This window comes from Periplaneta americana, chromosome 15, assembly GCF_040183065.1.
Source record: "Periplaneta americana isolate PAMFEO1 chromosome 15, P.americana_PAMFEO1_priV1, whole genome shotgun sequence".
Taxonomy (NCBI): Eukaryota; Metazoa; Arthropoda; class Insecta; order Blattodea; family Blattidae; genus Periplaneta; species Periplaneta americana.
In genome coordinates, this window is record NC_091131.1 from 15,449,696 (window position 1) to 15,463,850 (window position 14,155).

At 33.9% G+C, this 14,155-nt stretch overlaps 1 protein-coding gene across 3 annotated transcripts in view; it reads left to right on the plus strand.

Annotated features, from left to right (window-relative positions):
* LOC138714672 (ankyrin repeat domain-containing protein 50) overlaps window positions 1-14,155 on the plus strand; it is a 771,534-nt gene extending 757,379 nt beyond the window's left edge. For 2 of the 3 annotated variants that reach the window (XM_069846733.1, XM_069846735.1), the window contains one exon: window positions 1,595-7,411. The gene's annotated coding sequence lies outside the window, so the exon portion shown is untranslated. Of the gene's footprint in view, window positions 1-1,594; window positions 7,412-10,234 lie in introns of those variants that run through there. The other variant, XR_011336058.1, reaches the window with a different exon arrangement.

Below are 14,155 nucleotides of genomic sequence, written 5' to 3' on the forward strand. Positions count from 1 at the left end.
ATTTATTTTATAATTATGAAATCATTATGAGTCATGGATCATATTCGCTTATCAGATGTAGAAGTTCGATATGATATAGGCCTAACAAACATGGCCAACAAAACAGTTTATTTAGTTTTTTTTCGACCCTGCCAACCAATGCACATTGTTGTATTGAGATGCACTGAACGAGCGCACATATTCTCTATAATGTCTGTCTTCTCTTGAATAGTCCTTCAGGAAAATGGATTTAATAATAAGGTTTCAATAACACACAATTCCGAACTCCTTGCAATACTTCAAATTAATGTTTAAGAATTAATAATACATGCAGCAGCTAACACATGCATTCCGCTCATACAATTGCATTGCACTCGCAAATCACAGCACATTCCCGCTGTCAATACTGGTCTGTGTAACGTTAAATAGTCGTTGGTGTAGCTCTCGGACCAGAGCTTCAAACAACACATAACAGAAGCATGTGCGCCAATGAGGAAGGCACTTGCGCGCACATCATAATCTCGCTATTTCTACATCTTTCCTGTAGCTCCGAGAAACGAGCAAGCGTTGCGATACTTGCGGTGTGCAACCTGCGGATGGTATTACGCCTATACAGTATTCCAAAAATCAAAATAAATTTTAATGTACGTAATCCCATTTTGAGAAATAACATTCTACGAAAATATTGGGCTTGCGCAGCAAGCATAGCATGCCCTGAGAAATCGCCCCTGTTTCCAAGTACTTTCCTTTCAAACTTAAGAATAATTTCTTCGGCTTCCTTGGTGAGGCACCATGTTTCGCAACCTTGTGTAAAAACAGTTCATATTAAAGTTTTGTATAGCCTTATTTTGACTGCAGTATTCTCGTCTCAACTTTTCATGACTTTCTGCAATGAATAGTAGGCTATGCATTATTTGCTAATTTCAGCACCTCTGAATTTCAACAACTTGAACATTGTTTTTTTTTTATGCATGAGCATAGGTAATTAAAACTACTGACTATTGTCTGTGAATATCCTTGATGAATCTTGTATTTAAAGATGTGTGTCAAATGATTAAAAAGCACACATGTGATTACAATACTTGTACAAATATTTTTGCAGGTCTTCACTGATAAAATAATAAAAAATAAAACGAAATCTGTATACTATTTTATTTTTTATTATTTTATCAGTGAAGACCTGCAAAAACATTTGTACAAGTATTGTAATCACACGTGTGCTTTTTAATCATTTGACAGTAGGGTGTAGTCACACAAGAAAGACACATTTATATCCTAATGATGTTGGTTTTTATCATGTTTTTATCACATTGTATGCTTATTAATATATAATGTATTTTGGTTTTTAGAGACATATGTACCTGGTAGTGATGATATTGCTATATAGAATGTTGTATTTGATGATGTTGGTATGAAACCGACGAAAACATTCATACAATATTAAATCATGTCATGTAAGGACTAAGTCAATGACTGAAAATAAATATCGGTATTATATATCATAGACTTTTCTGAAAATTAATTCAAAATGAATTGCAAAATATTATATTTAAAGGTTTTCCATTCTTGTAAATCTTGTATGTACAACCTCTGACTTCTTGCATCTCTGTTGCAGGACATTGTTTGTGTCGCCATCTTGTCGTAGAACAAGTGGATTGTAGATATCAAACTTATGCCTCACCAGTCACCAAGTATCCTGTCGACATCACATGTGGAGCTAGTCTTTCAACGTGTAGTATTGAAAACACAGATCATAGTGAAGAGAGTAGAGCAAATGTGTGGAGTGAAAGGTGACATAGTAGCGGACCAGTGTGATTATTATTATTGTTGTTACTGCTGCAAGTAGTGAGGCCTACCTGCATTTCTATATGTTGGGCCTATCAATTGAAGGATACAGGGAAAAGAAACAGTCAGCTTCCAAAGTGCCAATGCCTTCAGTTCGTACAGAATGATCCACTCACGGCACAACCCTTCTCAACTACATGCTGATCCACGAAGTTACATCAGCACTCTCGAAAATAAGTTTTAGGCAGTTCTAAGTAAAAAATTTCAAATGATCATGGACCCAACTCCATATAATTACAAAATTGTTTTCCACTGTGAGAAATACATCACTGTGAATCAAGATTTGTAGCTTGTCGACGTCAAAGCAACATTATCAAACCAGACATGTGTAATGCAAAGTGAGGATCAGCTAAATTTGCTTGTACAGCTTTCAATAGGGTTACCATATTTTAAACGTAAAAATGAGGACAACATACCAATCAGACCTGACCAACAACCCCTAAATAACATCTTATAGAAACAAACTGATACAATGAGGCAAAGTCACTAAATTTCTAACAATGAATATAACGTCAAATGTTTAATATAGTGCATGTTTTGATACCTTATCCCTAAATTATTAAACAGGAATACATAAAAACTATAAGGATGGAATTCACTATAAGGATGGGAGGGAGTATTCAAATAAAAACATACGAATCATTCATTACAAGAAAAATGATGAAATTATACAGAAAGTAGCTTTGAAAATCAAGGGAATATTCTTAATTCTTTTTAATGCTTTTTTGTTTCTCCAGCAAAATCTTTAAAAAACACATAGCAGATTTTGGAGCACACTGACAAAATTCAGGATAGACCAGGATTTAAACCCTGAAGCCCAGCACTCTAGCATTCAGCCACCATGGAAGTTAATATAACAATGTACATACCTTATAACAACAATGACTACAAAATCTGCAAGAAAATACTTTTACACATACAAGCCCAATGAAAATATGAAACCAAATAACAACACATGCAGCTCGTGTGTTAGAGTCACAGACTGTTTTGCACTCACTTGCCACCTATATACTTCCTGCAATAAAATGAATCCTTCAACGAAACATTCCTAAAGGTGTCATAGAAAATCACTGAGGATATCATACCAGGTAAAATAGTAGTTTAGTCAGAATATTAAACAATTTTATATCACTGATCTCACTGGAAGATTAACTTAATTATTTCTTCTTTTCTTCAAATGGAAATTAATTTAGCATTCTAAATTTTGTAGTAAGTGGTCCATGTTCACATGAACTTTCTACTTAAAGGACTCCAAGAAGGTCTTTAAGTGCACAACTTCATGCTTCACCTTGTATATATGTAGTTATTTATGAACGAAATGAAGATTTAACCGCGGGGTTGTGTGTTGATTGCATCATGCTGATTTGTGCTGAAGCTGAAAAAATTCGCGGAGTATTTTCACAGCATTTTTCTGTATATTCCTGAAACTACACTGAAAGCCAATCATTCACATGTGATGTAGCTTCCACTGAGTAGCTAACTGTACATAACAGAGGAAATTTGTGCTTTGCTGATGCACCATGATAGGGATTAAAAATACTCTTCAGTTATAATAATATAGCTCAAGACAATTGTAGGAAGCACTTTTTATCATTTTATATAGGGCTAAATATTATGATGCTAAATTAAATTAAAATTCACATTTTTTCAATATAACTGCTGCTATGTTTTTCACTTGAAAGAAAACCAGTGTCAGTATTGAATACCAGCACATCTTGCCTTACTTCAAACAGTACTGTGTTTGAGTTGCTCAACAGTGAGTCTGTATTATCAAGTTTTACTAACTGCCAAAAGTCCATTTCTAGAGATTTCCACACAAATGCATATTTACAACACTGAATAATTGGTTTCTGGCATGTCATTTGTCCATTTGACCATCTGCTTTTGGTCTTTTTGTTCTAAATTGTAGGATGCATTCTTTTAGTACTGATATCAGTTCAGCCAGAAAGCATAAACATGAAAATATCATAACCTATATTTTAGAAGCTTCATAGCAAATTTATATCAAACAGTGATTCACATCTTTCTTCTTGTTCAACTTACATAGAGAGTCATTCAAAGTATAACTTTATAAGTTCTGTATTTTAAAAACTTCTAGCTAAAAGAATATTATTTTATTTAATGATTAAAGATTTTATGAATTTATTTTATCTACAAACTCTGAACAAAACTTAAAAAGCTAAAAGATTTTAGCCTTTCATGGTGATTGTACTCAGATTAGACCACCGTGTGCTAGAATTTAACCTCTCCAATGCTTCGGAACTCCTTATAGTTACCACATTGAGAGCCCAATTATTTGGAATAGTCAGGAATACTGGCTCAACAGGGTAGGTGATTCTTCAGTTCATGCTATTTTATCATCAATTCTTTGGAATAGCAATGTATAGCAGACCTAAGAGAGTAGGTGGTCCTTCAGATCGTACTATTTTGCCACTATATTGGAGTGCAAGAGGTCAAATGACTTTATTGTCAAATGCCTGGCATTAGAAAACAACAACAACATTTTGCCATCTAGTTGCTTGGACTAGCTACATATACCATGCCTAAGACAGTAGGTGATCTTTCATGTCATAATAATATATCACCCAGTTGTTTGGAGTAGCAACATATACCAAGACCAAGAGGATAAGTTATCCTTCATGTCATACTACTTTGTCACCCAGTTGTTTGGAGTAGCAACATATACCAAGACCAAGAGGATAAGTTATCCTTCATGTCATACTATTTTGTCACCCAGTTGTTTGGAGTAGTAACATATACCAAGACCAAGAGGATAAGTTATTCTTCATGTCATACTATTTTGTCACCCAGTTGTTTGGAGTAGCAACATATACCAAGACCAAGAGGATAGGTTATCCTTCATGTCATACTATTTTGTCACCCAGTTGTTTGGAGTAGCAACATATACCAAGACCAAGAGGATAAGTTATCCTTCATGTCATACTATTTTGTCACCCAGTTGTTTGGAGTAGCAACATATACCAAGACCAAGAGGATAAGTTATCCTTCATGTCATACTATTATGTCACCCAGTTGTTTGGAGTAGCAACATATACCAAGACCAAGAGGATAAGTTATCCTTCATGTCATACTATTTTGTCACCCAGTTGTTTGGAGTAGCAACATATACCAAGACCAAGAGGATAAGTTATCCTTCATGTCATACTATTTTGTCACCCAGTTGTTTGGAGTAGCAACATATACCAAGACCAAGAGGATAAGTTATCCTTCATGTCATACTATTATGTCACCCAGTTGTTTGGAGTAGCAACATATACCAAGACCAAGAGGATAGGTTATCCTTCATGTCATACTATTTTGTCACCCAGTTGTTTGGAGTAGCAACATATACCAAGACCAAGAGGATAAGTTATCCTTCATGTCATACTATTTTGTCACCCAGTTGTTTGGAGTAGCAACATATACCAAGACCAAGAGGATAGGTTATCCTTCATGTCATACTATTTTGTCACCCAGTTGTTTGGAGTAGCAACATATACCAAGACCAAGAGGATAGGTTATCCTTCATGTCATACTATTTTGTCACCCAGTTGTTTGGAGTAGCAACATATACCAAGACCAAGAGGATAGGTTATCCTTCATGTCATACTATTTTGTCACCCAGTTGTTTGGAGTAGCAACATATACCAAGACCAAGAGGATAGGTTATCCTTCATGTCATACTATTTTGTCACCCAGTTGTTTGGAGTAGCAACATATACCAAGACCAAGAGGATAAGTTATCCTTCATGTCATACTATTTTGTCACCCAGTTGTTTGGAGTAGCAACATATACCAAGACCAAGAGGATAGGTTATCCTTCATGTCATACTATTTTGTCACCCAGTTGTTTGGAGTAGCAACATATACCAAGACCAAGAGGATAGGTTATCCTTCATGTCATACTATTTTGTCACCCAGTTGTTTGGAGTAGCAACATATACCAAGACCAAGAGGATAAGTTATCCTTCATGTCATACTATTTTGTCACCCAGTTGTTTGGAGTAGCAACATATACCAAGACCAAGAGGATAGGTTAAGTACAGAAGAAGAGAGCCTTTTACCCAGTCTACCACTTCAGTTAGCCATACTCTAATGATTCTTTTGATATTTTCTGTGCAGGTGGTAATTAAAACGTGACATGTCAGAAAAGTATCTGATTCTGTACAAAGCACCTTGGAAATCTTATTTATCGAATATAAAATAATTTATTTTTTCTTTATCTCAAACACATTCTGTTATTATAACTTAGTGCCAGGATTAAAAACTTATTCAGTTACCAGTAAAGTTGATTTCTGACCTAAATTTCCCATTGAAGGTATGCATTTAAGATATAGCAAAATAGTGAGGTTTCTACTCTGATCGATTTATATTCCCTGCATTCTTCAATTAGTCTTTATTTTGTTTCTGACATTGAAATTACTCAAAAGCTGAGAAGGAAGTGTTCTAAAAGCATCCTGGACTTTTACCAGTAATAAGAATTAGTGATGCTAACATTCTAGTGCCAGATGACAACTCCATCCAAGTTAAATATACAATTTTTGTGCTTGGACTGTGTCCCTTTTTCGATGTTTCTGGATTCTTGAATTTGGGAAAGAAACTCTGAATCACTTTTTCAAATCATATGTCACTTATTTAACTGTTAAGGGAGTGTACTACTTCTTTGTTTTCTGTTGATGTTGCGAAGTATTTTTCCAAACCCAGAATTCATTGAATGTAAAAAGATTTACATATACATTACATGAACTTCTAACTGTATTTCATGCTCCCAGTTTTCCAGTTTTTACCAGTATTGAAGTCTCCGCTACGCCTTTTAATATGATTATTAATCAAGTATTGATAATCCCGATTGATTATAATACAGTAATATTGCATTTAGTTAAATACAGGGTGATCCACTGGCTAGTCAACCCTACTGCAGGAAGTTGTCCAGAGACGAGATGGTCATATGCAGAGCCATGTTTCTATGGTGATAATTTTCTTAAAATTTCTCTTATCATTTTTGAAAGCTCATTTTTTTGTCTTGATTAAAGTATCAAATTTTTGCGATAATGTCGCAATAAAATAATATGTATGCCATTGGTCAAAACATTAAACTCAACATTTTATGAATTTTCTTTGTGCTGATTAAACAAAATTGTTTTATGGAGATAGCTTCAGATAACCTATGCAAATCTAGTCTTTCAGGTAAAGCTTCCTGTAAAGCAGATTTGAATAATTTCAAGGGAAAAATTGTTCCAGGGCCGGGTATCGATCCCGGGACCTCTGGTTGAACGTACCAGCGCTCTGCCAACTGAGTTACCCGGGAACTTCACCCGACACTGTCTCAACTTTTCCCTTTATATCCACACAACTCGCGTGGGCTGACGAAACGCCAGAGACCCACATCGAGTGCACACAATCTCTGTGTGACTTGGAATTGTGGTTTTCTGTTAATTATTCAAATCTGCTTTACAGGAAGCTTTACCTGAAAGACTAGATTTGCATAATATATACGTCACTGTGTACGTTAACAGAAAACCACAATTCCAAGTCACACAGAGTTTGTGTGCACTCGATGTGGGTCTCTGGCGTTTTGTCAGCCCACGTGAGTTGTGTGGATATAAAGGGAAAAGTTGAGACAGTGTCGGGTGGAGTTCCTGGGTAAGCTCAGTTGGCAGAGCGCTAATATGTTCAACTAGAGGTTCTGGGATCGATACCCGGCCCTGGAACAATTTTTCCCTTGAAATTATTCAGATAACCTGCCTTATAATGACGTACTAATTTGCATAGCACAAATACTGTCTGTATATTTAATATTCCATGTACAATTTATTAAAATAATCAGAAGTATATTTTTTTGAAAACTTACTTTTAATAAAATTTCTGTATTATCGACGATGAATTCCATTTTGTCGGTTTTAGCTTTTTATTTTTTATTTATTTATTTCAAAGGAACACTGAAGTCCTATTTTCCTTTTTAAGGCTTTGTTTGTATCTTGTGAATGTTCTTCTACAAGTTTTTCGTGAGATGTACTCTTTATATGTTTTTCATATGAATCGTAATGTTTCCACACAATTCTAACATTACAAAATTTGCACGGAACAATATCATTATCACTTAAATAAAACCCATGGCTACAGTATTCCATCACACAAGAAGACGCACTCATTTCTGTGTTTCGCCCCATCTTTACGCCATCACTTCACTTTGGAAACTAACTATTAAACCTAGGTACCGAGTAGAATGAAAATATTTTGCAAAGATTTGCCTGGAGTACAGTGCTGTTAAATTCCCTCATTTGTATTGAAATGTGCAGATTTGTTTGATAAACTCTCATTGTCTGAAATTCCATTAAATTCCCTCATTTGTATTGAAATGTGCAGATTTGTTTGATAAATTCTCATTGTCTGAAATTCCATTAAATTCCCTCATTTGTATTGAAATGTGCAGATTTGTTTGATAAACTCTCATTGTCTGAAATTCCATTAAATTCCCTCATTTGTATTGAAATTGCAGATTTGTTTGATAAACTGTCATTGTCTGAAATTCCATTAAATTCCCTCATTTGTATTGAAATGTGCAGATTTGTTTGATAAACTCTCATTGTCTGAAATTCCATTAAATTCCCTCATTTGTATTGAAATGTGCAGATTTGTTTGATAAACTCTCATTGTCTGAAATTCCATTAAATTCCCTCATTTGTATTGAAATGTGCAGATTTGTTTGATAAATTCTCATTGTCTGAAATTCCATTAAATTCCCTCATTTGTATTGAAATGTGCAGATTTGTTTGATAAACTCTCATTGTCTGAAATTCCATTAAATTCCCTCATTTGTATTGAAATGTGCAGATTTGTTTGATAAACTCTCATTGTCTGAAATTCCATTAAATTCCCTCATTTGTATTGAAATGTGCAGATTTGTTTGATAAACTCTCATTGTCTGAAATTCCATTAAATTCCCTCATTTGTATTGAAATGTGCAGATTTGTTTGATAAATTCTCATTGTCTGAAATTCCATTAAATTCCCTCATTTGTATTGAAATGTGCAGATTTGTTTGATAAATTCTCATTGTCTGAAATTCCATTAAATTCCCTCATTTGTATTGAAATGTGCAGATTTGTTTGATAAACTCTCATTGTCTGAAATTCCATTAAATTCCCTCATTTGTATTGAAATGTGCAGATTTGTTTGATAAATTCTCATTGTCTGAAATTCCATTAAATTCCCTCATTTGTATTGAAATGTGCAGATTTGTTTGATAAACTCTCATTGTCTGAAATTCCATTAAATTCCCTCTTTTATGTTCATACAGGCCAACAGCAATGGTCTCGAGGGGTGGTCTAGCTATTAATTGGCAGACGAAAGTAATTTCTTTCATTGATAGTAAGTCCCAACATATCAAAATAAAGTAAAGTCAAAAGGTTTAAGTATGTTAGATCCATGTTGAATCTTTCGTACACTACTTTTAACACTTGAATATAAATAATTGATTAAATGGCGATCTTACTCGTGTTAATTACGTAAGCATGTGCGGCTTACGTAATTAACACGAGTAAGATCGCCATTTAATCAATTATTTAAAATTAGATATCATTTTGCTTTTAAAATAAAGAAGATTAAAAACAAAGCACTTTTTTTTGTTTATTGCGCAAATTCAAACTTTCGCAAGAAAACGTAAAATTCGCGTTAAAATGTTATCATAGATGAACTACATTTAACATTAAACATGATGTACTGTACATATCTCTAACCACAACTAAAAGTAATTTTTTCGCGTTTATCACTAGTACCAAAGAAACATGGCTCCGATCATACAGTTGCGTTTTCCACAATAAACCTCAGATTTGCCAGCAATTTAACCCTGGGATTTACACGGCTTGGCATCATCCTGTATCTCATTATATTTCCAAGTATTCGGTGATAAGTTTGGGAACATCCATATCTTATTTTAAATTTTCACTATTGGGTTGGAATCTTTTTCTACATGAAGGTACATGTGTAAAATGCTGGAATCCAGTAATCAGAAACTGCTTAGAATATTAAAAGCCTCTACATAACAAAATCCAGAACTATTGCTTCTCTCAATGCAACTTTGATAGGACAAAACAGTACCGTAAGATTAGAACCCCCAGAATTTTGATATGTGGAGGTTCTGTCTTCAGCTAAGTAAATGAGATATGGCCTTACTAAACTGCGTGTAAGGCTCTCGCCATATTATATTGTAGTTGAAGTATGTGATAATGTACATTATACCCATTAGCATTTATTAAATTTGAGGTTAATTTTTAGTATTAAGATTGTAAGGCTATGATACTGACAATGAAGATTGTAGATCCAATAACAAATCAGTTTTTCTTCTTATAATTTGAGAAAACTTAAAAAAAAAATTGCTGCAGACTTAAGTTTTGTCTCTCTTTTTACAGGAATTTCTCAGGAAAGATTGCTTTATTGTTAAGTGAAAGATATCAGTATTATCTTAACAGACTTCTACTTAAATTACTGAGAATTTTTCATCATGCAAGAACTCTGATTTTTCAAGTCTTACCTAATACACTGTTTTGAGCGCAGTACCTAGACTTGTGTCAAAAGTTCTTGAGTGACTGGAAGTGACTGCATAAATGGAAATAAAATAGAGTTAACACATTGTGGCCAGTCTGTAAAAGTTTTTAGTCACTGGTACAGTTTTTGTACTTCAACTGTTTTCCTATAGTCTTTAATTGGTTGTTACACTGAAATTTGGGGTCTTTAAATTGTTGCAGTCAATATAATTCCAGTGGCGTAGCATGAAATTTTGAGCAGGGGAAGCTAACTTAAGTTGTCTTTCATGTACGAGGAAACATATTGCGTCTTAAAATAAATAGTAGTCGATGTCAAGTCAGCAGTCCGAAGATTGGTTGGAACCTCGTAAGTAACACCAATACGGCATCACCTCAAATGGTACATAGTAAAATATGATTTGATGGTTTACACATATCTCTATAGACACATACAATACGTATAAGTTAACACTAGCTCACTCCCTGTCATATTTAGAAAAACCACATTATTAACGGTCAATAGATACAGTGTTAGTAAAATTACATCAATCAACGTTAAAAGCCACCGGCGTAGCTCTGTCGGCTAAGGCACTTGCCTGCCGATCCGGAGTTGCGTTCGGGCGCGGGTTCGATTCCTGCTTGGGCTGATTACCTGGTTGGGTTTCTTCCGAGGTTTTCCACAACGTAAGGCAAATGTCAGGTAATCTATGACGAATCCTCGGCCTCATCTCTCCAAATACCATCTTGCTATCACCAATCCCATGGACTCTAAATAACCTTGTAGTTGATACAGCGTCGTTAAATAACCAAGTAAAAAAATCAACTTTAAAATCTTTATCAGAAGATTATTTTTGACTACATAAATTAGTGTCAGGAACTGTTATTTCAGTCATTATTTATTATATCAGCCACAGTGCACACTAACACTTCAACTGAACACAACTCGCGAAAGGGATAACTCGGAAGCTAATTCTTTCCAATGCTAAAGCTAGCTTCTTGCGAGCCTTGCGACCAGGGTAATTTAGTTAGAAAGGGATGGAAAATCTGCGGGGTGCGTTACATAGAAGAATGTGTGAAAGAAACAAGTCTGTGGAGGGGATTGTAAGCTGGTGTGTGCAGGCTTCATGTTTACTGCTGCATCACAAATCATCCCGAACTGCCGCATCACAACATTTAAGACGTACTTGTAAATTGTATTAAAATTAATAAATAACTTTGTTCATAAACTGCAGTTTATTATGGAGTTATTAACTGGGGAAGCTGAGCTTTTTAGCTTACATTGACGTTACGCCACTGTATATTTCATCTTTGTTCTACATCACCACAGTCACAAAATTCGTAAGATTATAAAAGTTAATAATATACTACATTTACAAATAAAAAATTTAAGCTAATTTTTTTTTCTTTAAATACGTAAGTTACTTAAAACATTAACAAAACAGTATTTGTTGAGGTTTCTTGAAATAACACTAGGACAGTTCTTTCCTGATTAAAGTCTGAAAACTATAACGACAAATTATTGTACAATTATTTACAGGAAATCAAAATTGCACATTAATACAGTGGTATTCAATCTATGGTACGCATACCACTGGGATAGGTGGGGTTGTCTCAAGGAGTGTACATGCCACTGACTATGTATGTATTTATTTATTTATTTACCAGAGCTTCTTCAAATCAGAGGCTGCCATTAGACAAAGCATACAAGAAAAAAAAGAACAAATAGACAATGAAAGATAACAGAGTAAGAAAAATGACAAAGAAGTAAACAAACAAACAATGAAAGTTAACATAGTAGGAAAATTGACAAACAATTAAACAAACAGAAAAACAATCAATGGCAGTTAACAGAATAAGAAACGTGACAAATAAGTAAAGAAACAATGAAAGCTAATAAGAAAAAGAAAAATGATAATGATGTGTCAGTTTTTTTCAGTATATTGAATTCAGGGGCGTATACTGGTTAAAGGGTTTGGGCTACTGCTGACCCTATTATTACACAAAATATATCTAACAATTACTTTAATTTTAATTACTATGGTAAAACTAATAATACAAAATTATTACATTATGTTATATTATAAACTTTTTCTTTTGTAATTTCCTTGGGCTACCCCCGGTAGCCCGCAAAATACGCCCCTGATTGAATTAGAGTCCATATAGGTGGTTCCACAAGAGTTTGACTATAATTATGAGGCTGACATATTTATTTTATTATACATGTTGATAATTATTGTAGTTTACATAGTTTCTTTTACAATGTCAACTCTTGTTTTTCCTTACTTTAGTAACAGTTTACATAATTAATTACTATTACCATTGCATTAATAACTATCATATATGTAATAATAATAATAATAATAATAATAATAATAACAATAATAATTATAATTGCAATAACGCAGTTTGGGGTACAGAGGAAAAAAATTGTATTTTGGGGATACACTAGCAATAAAAATTGAATACCACAGCATTAATAAATCATTTAGTCTCCTCTCTCTTTTATGGATATTAATAAATACGACGTATAAAAATTAAATTAAAGCACTATTAATGCGAACCATGAAATACTGTGTTAGCCAAGAATGGAATAAGAAATACTTAAATGTATAATTTGTACAAACAGGCAGATTTATTATCTAAAATGAAATTAAGAATATTTAAATGGATTAGATACGTAATGAGTACACCACAAGAAGGCTGGCAGAGTTAAGGCCATACTGCCTTCTCTAACACTCAACCAGGAGTAAAGACTGTGTTACAAAAAACACTACAAATTTACAAAGTACACTACAATTTTACACACAAAACTGAATAAGATAATAGGTATGATAACTGAATAAGATAATAGGTAAAAGTAAGCTAGTCGTTTAAAAAGGATCTACAAAGGAACGACCATACAGAGAGGACCATTATTGAGACAAATTGATAGTGCTGAATAGGGTCTGAAGCTAGTAACCATGGAGGATTGGCAAAAATTAATAACAGAACAGTTTAACATAGATTGTTTGTTGAGCAGGAAAGAAACGTCCAGAGTTTTTAAAGATAACAATGATGATGATAGCAATAATAATAATAATAATAATAATAATAATACAGTTTTATCCACTGATACATTTAAAATAATTAATGAGTGAATAATAAAATGTTCTCTCACGTTGGAATTTTGCGAAATATCACTGTCTATTGTTACTGAATACTCGTCTGTTGTGATAGACGTAATGGTTTATATTTATTTAAGAAAGAGTGTGAAGGAAAAGTGAGTGCACATGCTTTTTATACTTCAAAACAGAGCATAGAAAGACATTCTGGCACATTTTCAGTTAGTGACATATAACAAGGGTTTATTGTGCTTCAGTGTTTTAGACTAGAAACAGATCACCTTATCAGTTATCAGTGATGATATTGATGAAGGGTGTATCATTGAAAACAACTAACTGTATTTTAAAGAAGAAGTGCTTCTCAGGTAAAATTTTGTATATTTTATGACACCGCAGATAAAGAATAATTTTACCCCATACTATGATTATTTAGTATTTGGTAGATTTAACCTAACCTGTCTCCCCTTTTGCTACGTCACTAATAACAGATGATAATGAGTAATTGATTAACTAGCGAACTTACTCGTCTTAATTATGTAAGTTTGTGCGGCTTACAGCTGTTTCGGTGCTTCATCACCATCCTCAGAGCCTACTAGATCTCGGCGTCATCTCGAACTTCTCTGCCTGTTATGTGGATGCGTTTGATTGTTGAAAGGTGTTGAAAGGTGGAGTCAAATAGTGTGTGTGTGCTGAAATTAAAACGCAC